Source organism: Pinus tabuliformis, chromosome 9, assembly GCF_031772625.1.
Source record: "Pinus tabuliformis cultivar Carrire ecotype Pingquan chromosome 9, CPIR1, whole genome shotgun sequence".
In the NCBI taxonomy this organism is placed as follows: Eukaryota; Viridiplantae; Streptophyta; class Pinopsida; order Pinales; family Pinaceae; genus Pinus; species Pinus tabuliformis.
The window spans coordinates 1,175,862,188-1,175,877,864 of NC_142307.1; positions in this window are offsets into that span (position 1 = coordinate 1,175,862,188).

Sequence of the window (15,677 nt, forward strand, 5' to 3'; positions counted from 1 at the left end):
ATGGAAGTCAATAATGACTTAATAAACAATTCAACTAAAAGCTGATCAAGAACATACATTTTTACCATTCTACGACGATGTCGCCACTCATGAATATGATTGGATATGTGAGTGGCCACTGTTTGTTTGAAATTGGTAAGAAGTTCTGTTCCTATTTCATACCTTATCGGTAACTGAAAATGGGTTAAAAAGGTTGTGGCTAGGGTACTGAAGTTGTCAAACGAAGCTCTGGGTAATTCGATATACCATTTTGTTGTCAGACCAATTAACGTCCTCTGAAAAAGGCAAAGCCTAATCGAATCATCATTTAGGGTGTTTGATGAACACCACAGATGAAAGGTCATCACATGATTTGACGAATCTTCACCCGGATTTCCATTAAATTTAGGAATATCTGACAAAAATTTATGCAGAATCGCTGGCCACCAAGGAGCGTAGGCGATTGGATCGTTTGTTAACCGATTTAGATCCGGTAACTCTAAAGTCGCCACGAAGGGTAACTGTTGATTCAGGTTAGGCGAAGCATACCCAGGATAAGATGGAATCGCCTGAGCAATTTCTCTCTGCATACCAGCATAATGCATTTGATGCTGGTAACTTTGGTAAGATTGATGGGCATAATGTTGGAAATAATACTGAGAGGGGGGGTGAATCAGTATTAATAAATCTTCCTTATTTATACTTTGAATTATTTTTGCATGTCAGTACCATAAAATAATGAGCATGAACAAAGAAAACAGATAGTCACACCAAAGAACACCAGATGTAAGGTGGAAACCCAATGTGGGTGAAAACCACCTGCTGCAATATGTCTCTATCTTCTTTCAAATTAGAAACTCCTTTTACAATGGTTTTTTACTGGTGCAGTCTTTTACCAGTACGCAGGCTGCAACCTGCAGAGAGCTACAACTCTCTCTCGTTTTCCAGTCTCTCCTGGAAGGGAGATACAACCCCCTACTTCTTTTCTTTCAAGGACCACTTTTCATAAATTTTCAAACTGGATCCATAAACATCAAGAGATCATCAAGTACAAGTAAATCACCCAGTCAACTGCAGTAACCAGATCAACAATGACAGTAAACTAAACCCAGAACACCTTATCAACAGAAAAATTCTGCCAACAAAAGGTCTTAAGACAGATACGCAGTTTTCCTTTATCTGGCCTGCGTGACTCCGCACTTCACCTTCTGCTCCCCTGCGTATACCCGCAGAGAGCCTTCTGCTGCACCGCGTACCCACCCACTGTTTCTTCAATCACGCCGCGTACTGTTACTGTAGGTACGCACCCATAGATGCTATCGCGTCACGTACTGCTACTGTAGCCACGCACCCACAGATGCTATCGCGCTGCGTACCTACGCACCTGAGGCTTCTGAAGCGCCGCGTACTTTCACTGTGCCTACGCACCTGAACCTCTGTCGCGCTGCGTACCCACGCACTGCGCCTTCTTTTGCTCTGCGTACCCACGCACTGCTCCTTCTTCTGCTTTGCGTACCCACGCACTTACACCGTTAATCACCTGCGTACCTCTGATTAGGGCCGAATTGGTAGTCCCCCAGTGTGCCACAGATAGTCAGATGCTTAGATCTGATCATGCGCTCGAGAGATCACCCTTCATAGATTCACTTTCAACTTCACTTTTATATAGATCAAGCTTTTAAAATAGTAACCCAATATTTCAGATCTTAAGATATTCAATTTGCAAAAGATACATTAGCCAAGTGATCTCCTTCCCTATTTATAGTCAAGCCCTTATTCACACCATGGGGCAAAACCATCATTAACCAATACAAGGGATCCAACCCAACGCTAAAATAGATCCTATACCACGGGCCAAAACCATAGAATCAAGAACGGCGGGCTAAATACCACGGGCCAAACATAGGAAACCCCACGTGAATGCGCTTCTCTGCCTTGAAGTAAGTGAACTGGTGGTACACACCTTCTGAATGGGTGACCTGCGTGTGTGGCCGCAGTCCCTTCATGACGTACCTGCGGGTACGCACCTTTCAAACTATTCTCCTGCGTACCTCTTAATTTCCAACATTTTGAGAGCCTGATCAGAGCATTGCCACTTGAGGGTGTTGCCATCAAGTACAACATCTGTATCATAGAGCCATACCAGAATCATAATGCCAACAATCTCCCCCTTTGGACTTGATGGCAACCTCAAAATCTTCAACGTCATTCCCCCCCTTTGACATCAAGGGCAAAGGGTTATGCTCCCCCTAAGAACATGCTCCTCCTGAATATAAACCAGATCTGCAAAGAAGAACCATAATCCACCAAACACCATAAATTACCATGAAAGAGATAGAGACATATTGCAGCAATATTCAGACCAGCATCCATGATCTCCTTCTGTACGTCCTCCATAATGCCAACAATGCATTATATGCTCCCCCTGAACCTGTGCCATTCGATCTTCAACCAATCCGCAACCCAGCACATGTACGCATATGCCCCAGATGAGCCTTGTGTGAAACCAACTATCAGAAGAGATTCAACAAGATGATGCATCAACAACCTCCAGCTTTTGCCTGAGGTTTTCAAAGGTCTCCTTCGGCAATGGTTTGGTGAGTATATCAGCAACTTGTTCCTTAGAAGGAACATACTCCAACTTGACCTTTTGTTCAAGTACTTGTTCCCGGAGAAAATGATACTTGATCGGTATGTGCTTGGTCTTTGAATGCATGACTGGGTTCTTTGAAATGCTGATTGCACTTGTGTTATCACATAAGATGGAGATAGGTGGTGTACAAGTGATTTGAAAGTACTGCAAGGTCTGCATCATCCAAAGGAGTTGAGTGCAGCAAGATGCAACAGCAACATATTCTGCTTCAACTGTAGACAAGGCAATCGAACTCTGTTTCTTGCTGAACCAAGATACTAATATGGAACCCATAAAGAACGCACCACCACTTGTGCTCTTCCTGTCATCCATGCTTCCTGCCCAATCTGCATCTGTATAAGCATGAAGTGTGAGATCTGTATCTCTAGGATACCATAAGCCATAATTTTGAGTCCCTTGAAGATATTTAAAGATTCTCTTCACTGCCTGAAGATGAGTTTCCTTCGGATTTGCTTGAAATCTTCCAACTATTCCCACTACATGCATGATGTCTGGTCGGGTACCTGTCAAATAAAGTAGACTTCCAATCATAGATCTGTAGGTTGGTTGATGCACTGCTGCTGATTCATCATTTGCACTGAGGCTACATCCTGTGACCATGGGTGTACATACTGGTTTTGCATCTTCCATGCCATATTTCTTCAAAATCTGCTTGAGATACTTGGTTTGAGACAAAAAGATCCCTCCTTCTTTTTGTTGGATTTGCAAACCAAGAAAATATGTCAGTTCTCCCAGCAAGGACATTTCGAATTCTTTCTGCATCACCAAGGCAAAGCTTTGACTCATAGCTTCTTCATTGCTGCCAAAGATAATGTCATCTACATACACAACAAGTATTAGCAATTTGTCATTTCCAACTTTTATATAAAGATTGCTGTCTGCTGATCCTTTTGAAAAACCTTGTTGATGAAGATATTTGTCCAAACGATAGTACCAAGCCCTTGGAGCTTGTTTGAGACCATAGAGAGCCTTTTTCAATCTGCATACAAGATTTGGATCATTTCCAAGAATGAAACCATCTGGATGCTCAATGTATACTTCTTCTTCCAAGTCTCCATTCAGAAAGGCTGATTTCATGTCCATTTGAAATACTTTGAAGTTTTGACAGCTTGAGAGAGCAAGGAACATTCGGATGGCCTCAAGTCTTGCAACAGGAGCAAAGGTTTCTTCAAAATCTATTCCTTCTTGCTGCGCATACCCTTTACAAACAAGTCTGGCCTTGTTTCTAATTACTTCTCCATTTTCATTCAATTTATTTTTGAAGACCCATTTTGTCCCTATAACATTCTTATCCTTTGGTCTAGGAACCAGCTCCCAAGTGTTGTTATTTTCGATCTGCTCAAGTTCTTCATCCATTGCTTTCACCCAACATTCATCTTTGCATGCCTCTTTCACATTTTGAGGTTCAGTGGAAGAGAGTAATGCCAAATAGCTTGAAGCTTCTGCAACTGTTCTTCTTGTTTGTACACCTGCTTCTTTCTGCCCTAAAATCTGAGATTCTGGATGATTCTTCTGAACATATCTGGATGGAGTCTTCTCTTCTATCCTTATCTGCTCCTCTGGTTCTTCTTGAAGTTCTTCTTCTTCATCATTCTGTCTTTGAGGGTAGTCTTCATCTTCTTCGATATCTTCATGATTTACTTGCCTAGGAATGTATCCCTTCTCATCAACCACTACATCAATGCTGTCAACAATTCTTCCAAGTCTTTTATTGTAGCACTTGTATGCTTTGCTGTGTGGAGAATAACCAAGAAGAATGCCTTCATCTGCTCTAGGTTCAAGTTTGCCAAGTTGCTCATCAGTATTCTTAATATAGCATTTGCTCCCAAAGATTTTTAAGTGCTTTACCGAAGGAGTCTCACCATACCAGAGCTCATGAGGAGTTTGAGTGTTGTTCACCCAGACATTTGTTTTGTTGAGAATAACAACCGCAACATATGCAGCTTCACCCCAGAAAGTTGCGGGAGTTCCAGACTCATCAAGCATAGCACGAGCCATTTGTTGGACTGTTCTGTTCATTATTTTCACTACTCCATTTTGCTGAGGAGTTCTAACTGTAGAGAATTCTCTTCTTATCCCATGTTCTTCACAGAAATCGAAAAATTCATTTGAGGTAAACTCCCCACCTCTGTCGGATCTGAGACACTTAATTTTGTATCCTGATTCATTTTCAACCAAGGCTTTAAAGGATTTGAATTTTTCGAATGCTTCATCTTTGTGCTTCATAAGTCCTAACCAGACAAACCTGGAGAAATCGTCAATGAATAATATCAAGTATTCTTCTCCTCGAGGTGTCCTTTTCCTGAATGGTCCACATACATCTGTATGTACAAGCTCAAGAGGCATGCTAGCTGATCCTTCCTTCTCTGGAAAGTTAGTTCTGGTTTGCTTTCCAAACTGACATGATTTGCATATGGTGTTGTCTGGAATTTTTATATCTGGAAGACTGCGAACTGCCTGATATTTGCATGCTTTCCTTATTTGTGAAAAGCTTAGATGCCCCAACCTCCAGTGCCATAACCAATGTTCATCATCCTTTCTTATATAGCATTGTTGTTGTCCTTCTTCAAATATGTATAGATTATTTGGAGTTCTTTTACCTTTGATCACCGTTTTACCTGTATCAAGATCACGAACAAGACATCCATTTGTTCTAAATATCACCTCAGTTCCTTGATCACACATCTGGCTGACACTTAGAAGATTATGTTTCAATCCATCAACATACAAAACATTTCCAGCTTTGACCTTTTCTTTTAATTGAGCAGTGCCTTTTCCTTTTATAGCTGTAGGAGTATCATTTCCAAAAGAAACTTTCTTTCCCTTTTCTAGAGCAGAATATGATTCAAGTTTTTCTTTATCACCTGTCATATGCTTCGAACATCCACTGTCAATGTACCATAGATTTTCCTGTCCCTCTGCATAAAATGCTATCCCACATCTTTCTGTTTGTGGTTCCTTTATTCTCCATGTTTTGGTGCTTGAGGCTTGTTCCTTTGTCTGCTGAAACCTGCTCCTGCATTCAGAATCTTCATGACCAAAATTATTGCAAATAGAACATTCAACTTCATTTTCAAGAACCGAAAAGTTGTTATAGGTCCTTTTTGTAATCCTGGTCATACTTCTTTGTTTTTGAGCTTCTCTAGTCATGATCGTTTTATATGCAACACATTGAGCTACTTTGTGACCAAAGTTATGGCAAGAAAAGCATTGTCCATTGAAGAAACTTCTGCGGTTATCAAATCTTCCGGCCAAACGGTTGTAATTTCTATTGTCATTCATTCTTGAAGCAAATTGAGAGGATTTTACCTGTGGCTGGTTGTAGCTTTTGTTCATCCTTAAGACGGATTGTCCCTGGTTTGCCTGATAGTCTTTGTTTGTAATTGGTCCCTACTTTACCTGGTGATCTCCATTGTGCTTTTGCTCATTCCTTCTTGCTGCATCAAGATAACTCTTTGAGGTGGATGCTTGAGAAGTTTCTCCATTATACCCCAGACCTATCTTGTTTAGTGGAGAACGCTGTACATTGATGATCTCATCTAGAGTTTCAGATCCTTTGACAAACTTAAGATTAATAGCCTTTGTTTTCTCAATCTCTTTTCTAAGACCAACAATTTCACCTTCTAACTTTTCAAGATATTTTTCTTTTTCATCAATCTGAAATTGTAGAGTATCAATCATCATATTCTTTTCTTCTATACATGTCTTGAGTCTAGAAATTTCTTCATGAAAGCTATCCACATCTATAGCATCCATGTAATCATCATCTTCAAATGCCATTAAAATTTTATAGTCATTACCTCGTTCATCTTCATCACTATTTGATAGACCATCACTATCTTCATGAGTGTAGTAGCTTTTCTTATTTGCATTCTGTTTCTTGCTGCACCTAGCAGGTTCCTTTCCTTTGTCAATCTTATCCTTATGAGGACATTTTGCAGCATAATGACCTACTCTTCCACAAGCAAAACATTTAAAAGGTAACTTACCTCTGAATCTTCCAGTACCCCGTTGAAGATTTCTGACAAAATTTGATTCTTCTTCTTCTTCTGGCACGTGACTTGCTTCATAGTAGTCTCCTTTGCCTGAAGCCTTGAAAGTAGCTTCTCTCCTGTCTGATGGACCTCCCTTTCTCATTTCATAAGCAGTTAGAATTCCGTGTAGCTGAGACATAGTAAGAATTCGTAGATTTTCCTTTTCTTCTATTGCAGATACTTTAGATTCAAACTTGGGGGACAATGATCTTAAAACTTTTTCAACCACAATAGCTTCTTTTATTTCTTCACCCAAGTTTTTCATGCAATTAACAATCTCATCTACCCGAAGAAAATAGTTAGCCACACTTTCATCATTATACATTATGAGATTCTCATACTGAATCCTAAGGGTTTGAAGTTTAGCACGCTTTACCTGTTCATCTCCTTCATAGCTCAAGACAATCTTGTCCCATATTTCCTTTGCAAATTTATATTGCATAACCTTTACGAATTCTGTTTGAGATAAGCATCCTAGTAGAGTATTGACTGCTTTAGCATTTGTTTCATATTTCTTCTTCTCGGCCGAATCTGTAGGAGTAGCTGAAGGAAAAGTGTAGCCTATATCTATGATATCCCAAACTTCTGTACCAAGAGATTGAAGATAGGCAGTAACTCTTACCTTCCAATAATTGAAGTTTGTCCCATCAAAGATTGGTGGCCTGATTGATGCTTCCCTCTCGTAGTTGCTCATGATGAATGATCTTCCTTCAAGCGATCAAGCTTCTCTGAAGGACCTGCTCTGATACCAATTGTTGGAAATAATACTGAGAGGGGGGGTGAATTAGTATTAATAAATCTTCCTTATTTATACTTTGAATTATTTTTTCATGTCAGTACCATAAAATAATGAGCATGAACAAAGAAAACAGATAGTCACACCAAAGAACACCAGATGTAAGGTGGAAACCCAATGTGGGTGAAAACCACCTGCTGCAATATGTCTTTATCTTCTTTCAAATTGGAAACTCCTTTTACAATGGTTTTGTACTAGTGTAGTCCTTTACCAGTACGCAGGCTGCAACCTGCAGAGAGCTACAACTCTCTCTCGTTTTCCAGTCTCTCCTGGAAGGGAGCTACAACCCCCTACTTCTTTTCTTTCAAGGACCACTTTTCATAAATTTTCAAACTGGATCCATAAACATCAAAAGATCATCAAGTACAAGTAAATCACCCAGTCAACTACAGTAACCAGATCAACAACAACAGTAAACTAAACCCAGAACACCTTATCAACAGAAAAATTCAGCCAACAAAAGGTCTTAAGACAGATATGCAGTTTTCCTTTATTTGGCCTGCGTGACTCCGCACTTCACCTTCTGCTCCCCTGCATATACCCGCAGAGAGCCTTCTGCTGCACCGCGTACCCACGCACTGTTTCTTCAATCACGCCGTGTACTGTTACTGTAGGTACGCACCCACAGATGCTATCGCGCCGTGTACTGCTACTATAGCCACGCACCCACAGATGTTATCGCGTTGCGTACCTATGCACCTGAGGCTTCTGAAGCGCCGCGTACTTTCACTGTGCCTACGCACCTGAACCTCTGTCGCGTTGCGTACCCACGCACTGCGCCTTCTTCTGCTCTGCATACCCACGCACTGATCCTTCTTCTGCTCTGCGTACCCACGCACTTACACCGTTAATCACCTGCGTACCTCTGATTAGGGCCGAATTGGCAGTCCCCCAGTCTGCCATAGATAGTCAGATGCTCAGATCTGATCATGCGCTCGAGAGATCACCCTTCATAGATTCGCTTTCAACTTTACTTTTATATAGATCAAGCTTTTAAAACAATAACCCAATATTTCAGATCTTAAGATATTCAATTTGCAAAAGATACATTAGCCAAGTGATCTCATTCCCTATTTGTAGTCAAGCCCTTATTCACACCATGGGGCAAAACCATCAATAAACAATACAAGGGATCCAACCCGGGGCTAAAATAGATCCTATACCACAGGCCAAAACCATAGAATCAAGAACGACGGGCTAAATACCATGGGCCAAAAATAGGAAACCCCACGTGAACGAGCTTCTTTGCCTTGAAGTAAGTGAACTGGGGGTACACACCTTCTGAACGGGTGACCTGCGTGTGTGGCCGTAGTCCCTTCACGACGTACCTGCGGGTACGCACCTTTCAAACTATTCTCCTACGTACCTCTTAATTTCCAACATTTTGAGAGCTTAATCAGAGCATTGCCACTTGAGGGTGTTGCCATCAAGTACAACATCTGTATCATAGAGCCATACCAGAATCATAATGCCAACACATAACCATTGTAGAATGGTTGATTTTGACCGTTTTTAATGTACGGTTGCCCACTATTTGCAAAGATTTGTTGCTCAGATCCTTGGTATACCTGTTGGAATTGCTGTTGTTGGTATTGCACCAGCCATGGTTGCGAAGCCATGTGCTGTTGTCTGATACTAACTGTTTGACCAAGATGAGGGTTAATTGTAGCCATTTGGGCCTATGTCATTCCACTAGTTGGTGATTGTGGTTGAGTCGCAGGGTCAAGAGGTTGTTGCATTACAACCTGAGAAACCTGAGGTTGGCATACAACAGGCAGCACTTGTACTTGCAACACTGTTACAATAGCCGGCGTAGTTGGTATATTTGACATAGGTAAAAAAATTTGCATCGAATACACAACTCTTGGTTGTTGAGGTAGTATCGGCACCCAACCACTAGTTGTAATTCCAGCATAACCTAAATTTTGTTGCAAACTCCCGTATGGTTGTCCTCCCGGAGGAGACAATGAAAGGGTATATTGCCTCCCATATGGCGGTAATCCGGTACTTAAAGGAATTGTTTGCCCTTGAGGACCGGACTGCCCAAATTGACACCCTGAAGGATCAATTTTCTGAGACTCAACATAAGATTTTCCGGATACTATTCCAAATGAACAAACAGGAACGGACCATACTATCAAAATAGCCCCTGAGTGGGCCCCTTCTAGCGATTGAGAGCTAGTTGGGACAGATGGTATACCAACGAACATTGTTGGAGTGACAACAGGAAGTTCTGCTGTCGCTGTGTCGGATGACACAATCCTAGATGTCGATGGTTGTTCAGACATTTCTAGTCTATCCAGAAGATTGCCTAGCGATTCTATAGGAGCTTCCGATGGCGGTAGACTAATTTCTGATGAAGAAGGATACAAAGTGATCTCGACTCCAAATTGCGATGGAGTACTAGATGGAGGATCCTCCACAATCTCTTCTATAGCAATCAGACCAGGTGGAAGAGGTAGACCGTCTGGTCCGTAAAATATTTCTGGTGCCGAAGAAGGTATGGAATCTGTAGCGACAGATGTTTGGGGAATAACACCCTCCGAATCAGTTGTAGATGGAACTGGTTCAGTAACTGTTACAGGAATTTTTGGGCCCTACAACCCCAAGCATGAAATGTCCATAAACCAAGGGCTCCTAAGTCCCTAAAAGTGTTGTTCTAACCCCTAAAGGAACAAGGTCAACAGATTACAGCTTCTCCCAGAAGTTCTCCATGAGAAACTGCTCAGAATTGGTCAAAACAGGATCATTGCAGCTGCTCCACTGGCTAAGTGCGTTGCATCTCACCCAAATACACTGTGAGGGTGCATTGAATTTCAAAATTCCCTTTTGTGGGGTGCGATGGGCGAGAAATGACAAATGGCAGTGTCATTCCGCGAGGTGGAGAGGCAATGGAAGCTTTCATAATCTTCTCCTGTGACATTTGCCTCACTGAATTCGACCAAGGATGAGTAAGAGGCCATCAGTCTCCAAGTGGAAGCAAGAACTATCAGAGAGAAGACACTAATCAAATCACAAGCTGACTCATCCCCCTTACAGATATCTATATATGGATCCCTCATCCCAGAGATCCAGAGGCTGGAATTTTGCATATTGTAAGGAATTGTTGTTGGTTTCTTGAGAAAAACATCAGATTGTTGGGTGATCTAAGCTTTGTTTGAGGTGAAGAGGGGCTTCTTTGCTGGGAGGTTGATGCTGGGTCAGAACAACTGGTTGTAACTCCTCTTGGCTCTTTTCTTGTTTATCAATAAAAGCTATTTGAGTTTTCCTCCATGCTTTTGTGTCATTGATGCTTGTTACATTTGTATGGTCAATTTACATCTGATCCTAGATTGTTTATGATTATAGATCCATGTCTTTGTATAGTGCTATGCTTCAGTGATCTTACAAGCACTTTGTGAAGCTGGGCGTGCAAGGGAGCAAGTAGCTGAGGACTATCAAAGAAGAGAGGGATCAAATCAGGAGATTAGCGCAAGACAGAGGTTGGTCTTTCTGTTCCTCTCCATCCATAATTCATAAAGGAAAAACAAAAGTAGCTTTTATCTGTTTGTTTCTAAGGTAGCTGTCACACCTTAGGGGGATAGAGTAGTTCTATATAGACACTTTTCCCTGTAACAAAATGGCGACTCCACTGGGGAGCTAATTAGTTTGTTTGTTTATCATTCTTTGTTGTTTGTTTCATAAACTTACAAGCAGCATTCGAACTGCATTTGCCATAACAAATGAAAAGTAGACAACTTCTACTTCAATCCATCTACTGGATCTGTTTATGATTTAAACAACTGATTCATAGAATATCTGATTGCCCCTGTGATAGCTCTTAGATCCTCCTTAGATCTACCCCTGATTGTTGCATTATTGATTGCTTTTTGCTCGGCCAAAACCCAAGAACTGAACTGCAAACTGTGACCCGGAACCTGAACAGAGTCTCGTTTCTGGCCCAGCGCAGGTACTGTTCAGAGATTCTGAATTTCAGCGCACTTCCCAAGTGGACAACCTGCGCTGCATTTCAGATTCTCTGTGTTGCAGGTGCGCTGATCAGACTAGCTCTATGCAGTTGTGGCTTCTGTGGTTCATTCCTTCCAGTTCTATTCTTGAATTTTGCTGCCTGTGATCAGTATATGTTTGTTTGAAACCCCTTTTCCTTACTGTTATTCCACCTCCTTTGTATAAAAGAACTGTAGATGTTTTTGTGTGTTTGTTGAGTCATTTACAGTTCTCCTTTGCAAAAGTAGCATAATCGTACTGTCGCCCTTTGATTTGAAACTGTCGCAAGTGTCGATTTCAATCATAGGAAAGAGTTTGATTGCTGTTGATGGTCGATTATCCTGTTACTATTTCCTCTGGTCTGAATTTGTAATTTTCTAGTGTCAAGAACAAGTATTCATTTCAAAATCGTAAGGTGTTGTGATCGTCTCCATTTTTTGATTTCGAAAAGAAACTTGTTGATATTTGTCGCTTGAAAAGAAATTCAGATTTGTGCATCAACTTTCTTTTTAGCATTCATATACTAAGAAAGTCGAAAAACAAATACATGCATGTGCATTTGCATAGAAAGTATGATTGGCTTGATTTAGGAAAGTGCATTTAGAGTGTGCTCTTTGCTCTTTGTGAAAAGATTTTGTCTTTCTTTTCCCTAGTAGCTAGGATTTTCATTGCATAAAGGAGATAAAAAGTTTGTTTATCATCTTAGATTGCATTTTAGGAATTACATCTACATCTCGTGGTGAACCCGAAAGGAAAACTTCATAAACAAGATCAACTTAAAATAAATTCAATGAATCTAACAACGCTTTGGAACTTAACGCACAACATTTAGAAGTCTAGGCTAGAGACGTATTCTGGCATCGTAAAGCCTGGTAACTGTTGTTCTCACTGATGGTTGGGTGATTCCTCCACTTTGAGACGATAAGTGCCAGTACGGACTTGTGCTCCCATGTACCGTTGAGTATATTTTGGGAGACCCCAATAGGCTTAATCCTTTATCCATAGGAAGCCGTGTCTGCCACCCTATCGATCGCAATGCACTGAACACAACATTCGGGAAGATTGACTGCCGTACCGTAAAAAGTATTCTGCAGTTTTGCGATTGGTTTGGTAATCCCTCTACCTAGATTTCTAGAGCAGTCCCTTTCGTTCCTTTTCAGACTCCTTAACGGAAAAGGTCCATCTGAGCACTTGTCACTTTAGGCTCATTAAAAATCGAAGGAGACTAGAGTCATCTTTTGTTTTTTCTTGACTCTTAAAAACTGAAAAAACAAGTTGTGTCAAAGCGTCTAAAATTTATTTTAAACGGAATATTCATTACCCTTTCCTATGTTGATCTTGGGTTGAGAAAATGGAATCCACCAACCAAGGAATTCCCCTTGGAGGAAATCCTAGTCCCTTCTCCTCTTGGGGAGATGTTGGTGCACCCCATATGGCCACATTGTCGCTTCCAAGACTGACAATTGGTTTGCCAGATGGCTCTTCTCAACCTCTGTCGTTCAGAACACCACAATTCCTGAACAATAGAATCAGCAACTAGATGAGTCCAAAGTTACCCACCAACCTTCTACCTCCTCTAATTCTTCCTCTCCTCCTTCCTCTTTGCTTGATGGGGCTGGTAAAGCCAAAAGTCAAGTACCTAAGGAGAAGAAGGAAAAGAAGAAGAAAGAGAAGAAGAAGAAGGAGCCAAAAGCGAATGGGGGCAAACGAGTGTCGTCTAGCGAAAATCCACACACTACACTGACCAGGCCTAAATCGCCATGTGTCATTTGCAAAGGAGACCACTACCACAGAGATTGTCCTTGCATCCCTCAGATCTTAAGGGACTGGTCTCCTCGTTTGCACAACCCGGTGTCGTCAACCTCTGATGATCATGTTGAAAACACACCGTCAACTAGTGAAAGTGAAGCCCCAGGACAAAAAGGAAAATATAGATTTCCTTGTAAAATGTGCGAAGGCGATCATGCCATCCACCATTGTCCCTTCTTAGACGAAGCTAAAAGAGTTTTGGACGATCGTCTGGTTTCACTGTTATGACTTCCTCCTGGATATAAAAAACTCTTGCCGAGTCCGTCACTAGTTGAAAATCCAGCTGGCCCACTCAAGTGGTCGGCCAAAGCATCTATCATTGAAGATAAGCCATCTCAACCCATACCAGACGAAAGTCAAAAGGTCGAGGCGGCAGTTGACGCGGTCTTGCCTTCAGAGGTTCCATCTCCAGATGATACAGTCACTAAAGAGAACAAGGATGACACTGTCCAAATTCTTTTCATAAGCACAAACTCCAACGAACATGGGGGAAATTTACCCATTCCTTTGCCGCAGGAAGGAAGTTCATCAGAGTCGTACCCGGTCGTCTATTCGGTCCCACCTCCAAGCAACCTAGTTGTCTCCTTCGACTGGAATCAACTAGGCAGACCCCGTTTACCAGCTAGTGTACCATTCCGAATCATTGTTCAAATATATAGAATGGGTATGGCTGGTACCATCATAGATGAGGGGACTTCTGTGAGTATCCTTTCCTCAACTGCTTGGAAAGCGCTTGGTTCGCCATCACTTTTGCCTGAGATGAGAAATCTAACAGGTTTTGATAAAGGAACCAGTCGACCGTTGGGGATCCTTCCCAATGTGCCCATAACATTGAGAGGGAAAACCGTTCATATGAACGTAATGGTAGTTCAAGGACCCCTGGATTACAATCTACTCCTTGGACGAGACTATATTTATTGCATGAGAGCCATTGTCCCATCACTCTTTAGAGTGATTTGATTTCCGCACGAAGGAAGAGTGGTCAAGCTCGTAGACCAGCTTTCATTTCCCGGATGACACATAGCAAATAGTCATATACCATCCCTGAATGGTATTTTCATGCAAGAAATGTCTCAATCCCCAGTCCTTCCACCCAATGAGCGCGAGTGATTCGGGGAGACATGACTGAAACCCAGGGGGCATGCACCCTAGTCTGCTTCGGCAGGAAAACTTCGGGTATAGGGTAGGTTTCCGCGAGAGAATATGACCTCCGTACTCCCGTCTGTGATTGGAAGAGGGAGTTGGACTGGAACAAGATTCTCTTGTCAAATTTATGTGAGTGGAGTAATTTCCTCCACTCACCTTTGTCTATTTCAATAGACATTGCCGAAGAAGTGTTTTGTTTACGCGCTAAATAGAACAATCTTTGGTAACCTGAAAGAGGTATACCTTTCCTGATAAAACAAATGGTTTGTCAGCTCGAATAAAAGGTGACCTTGAAACTCTGTTTTCTACCTGGGGGCATGCAAACCTTTTGGCGTGCAAGCAAAGAGCGACTATTTATTTTTTAAATTTGTAGGTCCTCTAACCCTTTAAACTCATAGGATTGGTCGTCTCCTAACTTGCATAAAGAAAGGATGTGGGGCAAAACTCTAAAAGTTGCCGTTTTATATGAGACATTCTTATCACACGACTGGATTAATCGAGCAGTTTTAGCACATAGTTCAAGCTCGTTAAAAAATAAACATAAGCCATGAGCAAATGTTTCCTCCCGCGTTTAAGCTCGTTAAAAAATGAACTATTCCCCGGTAAATAACCATTGTGAATGTAGTACTTCAGCCATTAAAGCCTTGGTCGTGTTTGCACCGTCACCTCCACTTTTGCATTGGCCGATCATTCACCCCCATTTGATTGTTTACCCATTTTTAGGAACAACTGCGAAGAGTGATCTCACTAGCCATCCTTGTGACACTGCCGTGATTGGAAAATTCCAAACCTTACCTGGAATCAGCTGCTACCCGTTTTATCACTCGTTCCTCAAAAGACGAGTCTCCTTTAAGCTCTTTTCAACTGACTCGTAAAATATGAAAAGATTGCCGAGCCATTGGCCTCTCCAGCTCGTTAAAGGGATAGGAAGTGCTATCCCTCCTCTAGATTTTAATCTTTTTGGACCTCAGGGATTATTACACAAAAGATCGAGCGCTTGTTTTGTTCGGCTCGTTAAAAGTATCGAAAATTCATCCCTTCTGTATTGTTTTATACTTTTTCGAACTTAAGGGATTAGATGACGAAAAAGGAATTTTGGAGTTACCTTTACGTTCCTTTTCAGACTCTCTAAAATTGAAAAGGACCGAGTTAACTTTGTCGTTAAACTTGTTAAAAAAGATTAATAGCGACAAACTTGTCTATAGACGAGAACGAGTTTCACTATCGCTAGGCTCGTTAAAACATTGTGATGGGTTTGCCCGAAGGGAAAATT